Source organism: Micromys minutus (genome assembly GCF_963924665.1).
Source record: "Micromys minutus genome assembly, chromosome: 4".
In the NCBI taxonomy this organism is placed as follows: Eukaryota; Metazoa; Chordata; class Mammalia; order Rodentia; family Muridae; genus Micromys; species Micromys minutus.
The window spans coordinates 18,728,049-18,734,048 of NC_137973.1; positions in this window are offsets into that span (position 1 = coordinate 18,728,049).

Sequence of the window (6,000 nt, forward strand, 5' to 3'; positions counted from 1 at the left end):
ATATTTGTATATTTATAAAGGGGGAGGGGATGTCTGAAAGCACAGCTTCAGAACAACAAAGTGTCACCTGTCAGCTTGCACCTGCGTCTTTGTCTCAGACTCATTTCACTCTGATCTAATTCTCCAAATGACTGAGGCTGGCCCTCAGCATACATGGAGCCCTTACCACTACCTTCTAGTTTTTTTGGTGGGGTAAGTTACTCTGCAGGGTACCAAAAGACAAATGTGTACATCAATTGACATAAAATTTTTTTCCTGCTTGTAATATAAACTAGAACACCGTTGGCACAGAACAGATGGGAATAGCCAAGAATTGTTTGACTTGAACTATGGCTCCCACTTTGGGCCAGTCACTGGACATTCTTTTCCTCAGGCTCTTCTCCATTTCCATCTCTGCAGTTATTTCAGACAGGAACAATTATGGGCAGAGTTTTGACTGTGGGATTGCAACCACATCCCTCCCTCACTTGATACCCTGTCTTTCTGCTGGAGGTAAGCTCTACAAGTTACATCTCCCCATGGTACGCCATTTCATCTAGGGTCCTCTGCTTTGAGTCCTGAGAGTCTCTCACCCCCTAGGTTTCTGGTACATTCTGGGGGGACCTCCCAATCTATTGCCTCCCAAGGTATCCCTCCTGTTTTCATTCTTTCTGCTGACCCTCAGGGCATCATTTCTTTTGTTCCACCCAATACCAGATCATGTTCCCCTCTCACCTCCCATGTGTGTCCCTCTTTTCCTCCTTGTGGCTGCTGTCTTCTCCCTCCCAAGTGGGACTGAGGCGTCCTCATTTGGGCCCTTCAGCCTGTTGACATTTTAGAGATCTGTAGACTGTATCATGGGTATTCTGCACTTTTTTTTGTTAATACAACTTATTAGTGAGGACATAAGGAGCCATAATGTCCTATTGGGTCTGCCTTACCTCACTCAGGGTGATATTTTCTATTCCCATCCATTTGCATGCAAAACTCAGGATGTCCTCTTTCTTAATAGCTGAGTAGTATTCCATTGTGTATATAAAACAGATTTTCTGTATCCATTCTTCTGTTGTGGAAAATCTGGGTTGTTTCCATCTTCTGATTATCACAAATAAGGCTGCTATGAACACAGTGGAACACATGTCCCTCTGGCATGGTGGGGCATACTTCCGGTATATTACCAAGAGTCATATTGCTGGGTCTTTTGGTAGATCTATTACCAATGTTCTGAGGAACCTCCCAATTGATTTCCAGAGTGGTTGTACTGGTTTGCAATCCCACCAGCAATGGAGGAGTGTTCCTCTTTTTCCACATCCTCGCCAGCATGTGTTGTCACCTGAGGTTTTAATCTTAGCCATTCTGATTAGTATAAGGTAGAATCTTAGGCTTGTTTGGATATGTACTTCTCTGATCACTAAGGACTTTGAACATTTTTTAGGTGTTTCTTAGCCATTTGAGATTCCTCTGTGGTGAATTCTTGATTTAGCTTTATACTCCGGTTTTTGATTGGGTTGTTTGATATTTTGGTGGTTAGCTTCTTGAGTTCTTTTTATATTTTGTATATTATCCCTCTATCAGATATGGGGTTAGGGAAGATTCTTTTCCCAGTCTGTCGGTTGTCAATTTGTCTTATTGACTATGTCCTTTGCCTTATAGAAAGGACCAGCAGTCTCAACTAACCTGAACCCCTGACATATCTCAGATACTGGACCACCAACTAAGCAGCACACAGCAGCTGATTTGAGGCCCCCAACACATATACAGCAGAGGTCTACCAGGTTGGGATTCAACCAATAAAGATGCACCTAACCCTCAAGAGAGTGGAGGCCCCAGGGAGTTTAGAGGTTTGGTGGGGTGTGTGGGTGGGGACATCCTTGTAAAGACAAGGGGCAGGGTATGGGAAGTGGAACAGTCAGGGGGTGGACCAGAGGGGAATAAAACTCGGAGTGCAAAAATTTTTTAAAAAAAGATTTCTGACATTAAAAAATGGATACATGTAAATTAAAAACTCCTTAGAGCGAGAGGGAAAGAGGGAGAGGGAGAGGGAGAGGGAGAGCGCACACAAAATGTCTGCATTTTTGTAATCAGATAGATTCATACAGAATTGAGTGTCTTGGGCTTTCTATGTGATTTAGTCTTACCTAAAGAGTCTTATCCCTTAAATAGAATAAGTTTGGCTATTTCTGAACATATTTACTGTGCTTAAATAATGGATTACCTGATGCTTAAAAAAAAAGAAAAAAGAAAAAAATGAAAGTTCAGTTTGAAAAGAACTATCAAAATTCTGTTTTACAATTTTTAAAAGATTTATTTTTAAGTGTGTGTGTGTGTGTGTGTGTGTGTGTGTGTGTGTGTGTATGTATCCAGGTGGACACAAAGACCAGAAAAGCCTGGTGGCACCCCTGAATTTAGTTATAGGTTGTAATTGGCCAGCCAACATGGTTACTAAAAAAGTCACTTTACTTGTCTACAACAGCAATTTATTTTCTTTGCTTTTAATTTATGAGCCACCTCAACCCCAATTTTGAAGTCTTTTAATATCAGTAATTAACTGGTAAACTTCCATTTTTTTTGTTGAGATACAACTTATAATATTTTTCATACTTTGATTTATATTTGAAACTTGGTATTTAGTATTTTTTACTACATGTGGGTCTTAAAGGTTATTTTGCAGTAATAAATTCTGCTAAAACCAGTTCTCAAAAGTCTTTAAATATAAAATCCCATGGGCTTCCAAACACATTAAGTAAATGAATATGTACCTTGCCCCATTACCTCATTGAACAATAATTTGGCAATTCTGTTCTATAAGCATGTATCAGAAACATTATTGAAAAGTACAGACTGGGGCCTGGAGAGATGGCTCATCAGTTAAAAGCACAGACTGCTCTTCCAGAGATCCTGACTTTAATTCCTGGCAACCACATGGTGTGGCTCACAACCATCTGTAATGAGATCTGATGCCCTCTTCTGGGGTCTGAAAACAGCTACAGTATACTCATATAAATAAAATAAATAAATCTTTTAAAAAATATGTACAGACTGATATTTAAGGTCAACAGTACATATTCATTTTTCTAACTGTTTCTTTATTTTTAAGGTTTTTTTCATCTTAAAACATTATTATTATTATTGTTGTTGTTGTTGAATCTTTTTTTTTTTTACTGTCCAGTTATTATGCCCCTCCATTCCACCCTCATCCTATTCCTCTTCCCCCATCTCAAAGAGGATGTTTCTCCACCTCCAACCAACCAGACCTTTTCACTTCCTGGTGCCTCAAGTCTCTCAAGGGTTAGGTGCATCTTCTCTCACTGAGGCCAGACCAGGCAGTCCTCTGTTGTATGTGTGCAGGGGCCTCATACCAGCTGGTATATGCTGCCTGGTTGGTGGCTCAGTGTCTTAGATATTCTGGAGGTCCAGGTTAATTGAGACTGTTGCTCTTTTTTATATATTATACATTTTAATAAAAATATGATGAAAGATATTAATTCAAATTGTATTTTATTATACATTTTTTAATAAATGACTATTGAAATATTTTACTGTGAGGAAAGTTATCATTAAATAAGATTTACATTTAAGTATCACCACAGGTTTTAAACATCTCCATTTATACCACTGGGTACACAGTTACATGAGACTCAGCTATTTATCAATTTAGAAAGATGGTTCAAATAAAAAGCAGTGGGAAAAAATACAAAGAAAAAATCCAAGTAAAAATTATGGAAGAAGCTGCAGTCTATTAAGAAAGGGTCTACTGAGATGCTGAGGTCTTGAAATGTAGGCTCATTTGCAAATATTGACAGGCCACAATTTATATAGTCTTAAAATTGAGAAATGCTTTCTTCAAATGAGATGACCAAATCCACAGGCCAATACATTATTAATGCATTATGTTTTAGTGATATAAATAAGATTATTAAAATTTGTATAGTTCTTTCTGTTTTATAGTGACCCTTTTTTCATGCACATAAAGTCCTTTTTTGCTCACATTGGTCATAAACTCTTGAAATCCAGAAATCCCCTGTCTTAGATAAAAGAGAGTATGGAACTATTGGCACTAACATGTTCTACCATGCCCACAATTGCTTTAAAATGCAATTATTTACTTTTATGATTTGAAATTGTTCTATGACTATAACATCACATCTTTTATTCTAAGCTCTCTTATATACCTGACCTTACACTGCCTCAAATTTTTTATTGTTTTTTTCTTTCTTTTTTTTTTTTTTGGCACTAAATGTTGTTATGTGCCCCCCCCCCCCCGCTTCTCTCTCCTTTATACATTGGCTATATAAGAGCAAACCTGAAAAACTAATGGAATAAATTTCTCATTTTCTTCAAACTTACTATCTGTTCCCTCAGCTGCTCAAAAATGGGAGTTAGAGAATTGGCTTCACTTTTCCTTATCACAAGACTGATTCAGGCTTGAAGAGTAGAAAATGCGGTTTATTTTAAATAGACATTTTATTTACTGCTTAGTAATCACTAAATTTAGTTCAGAACATCCTTACATGCAGAATATACTAAAAGGCAAGGCTGTGGAGATTTCTACAAACCTCAGTAATTTATTTTGTGCTGATATAAGATACCCAATTTAAAAACAAATCTATGAGGCAGAGAAGTGAGCTGTTATTACAGTTTGCCAGTGTGCCAATGATTACAAATGTCTTCAGTAGCTAAGTCAGGCTGGGAAGCAGGGAGGCCACTTTCACTATCCTTCTGCCTACAATTGTCAGTCCCCACTTTTCCCAGCCCTGTAGCATGACTCTGACAGGTGGCTCTTTTCCCTTTCTGCCTTATTTCCCTGGAGACTCACCCCCTTTCGGTGCTACCACCTAGTCTGCTCTTTAGTCCTTCTTCTTTCATTCAGTGTTTCTTTTTTTTTTTATTGAAGAACCTTATTTTAAAAAACAAAGATAAATGTACAAATTTTAAGCATTTTTGCATAAAAGTATATGAATACATTTTTGTCAGTGCTTGGCTTTTTCTTTTTTTTTTTTAAGGTTTGATAGTGTGCATTAAGATCTTACTAGTTACAATGAGCATAAAGTACATGTAAAACAGGATGTAACCTGGAATTAGCCAAAGTTTTCTTAGTGTGTAAGGAATAAACATAATGGTTTTTTTCTTTTCTTGAAGTTCACACAGTCTGTGAGTTGTTTCTGGGGTGTTCAGAGCTTTCTGGGGTTAGTATCCAATTATCAGTAACTGCATATTATGTCTGTTCTTCTGTAACTGGGTTATCTCACTCAGGATGATATTCTCTAGATGCATCCATTTTCTTAAGAATTTCATAAAGTCATTGTTTCTGATAGCTGAGTAGTACTCCATTGTGTAAACTTATCACAACTTCTGTATCCATTCATCTACTGAAGGACATCTGGGTCCTTTCCAGCTTCTGGCTATTATAAATAGGACTTCTATGAACATTGTGGTGCATGTGTCTTTGTTGTATGTTGGAGCGTCTCGGGGGTATATGCCCGGAGGTGGAATAACTGGGTCTTCAGGTAGTACTATGTCCAATTTTCTGAGGAATCACCAAACTGATTTCCAGAGTGGTTGTACCAGTTTACAACCCCACCACTGAGTGTTTCTAAGGACACTGGCAGGGACTTAAGTAGGCAATCACAACATCCTCCCTGACCACAATTTGATCTTACCAGTTTTCCCCATAGCTAGGTCACAGCCTGCTTACAAGTGCCTTTGTTCTCACCTCAGTTTCATTCACTGGAGACTTAAATTCTTGTTTCAGATACAGTGTTTTCTAAACTCTTCCTTCTCTGTCTTTCCAGATAACATTTGCCCCATTTCCTTCTATTTGCAGGAATTCTTCCTCCCAGCACATCTCAAATTCCCTATGAACTGAATTTCTAGGAATAAGACCAGGCTCCTCCTAGCTCTTTCCTGAAGAGCCTCTCGCCCCTTCTAGCCCACCTCTATCACTCTCTGCCACCCACCAATCTGCAGAGGCACCCAAACAATCCACAGCCACCATAGTCTCCTAAGACATAGAAAGTTCAA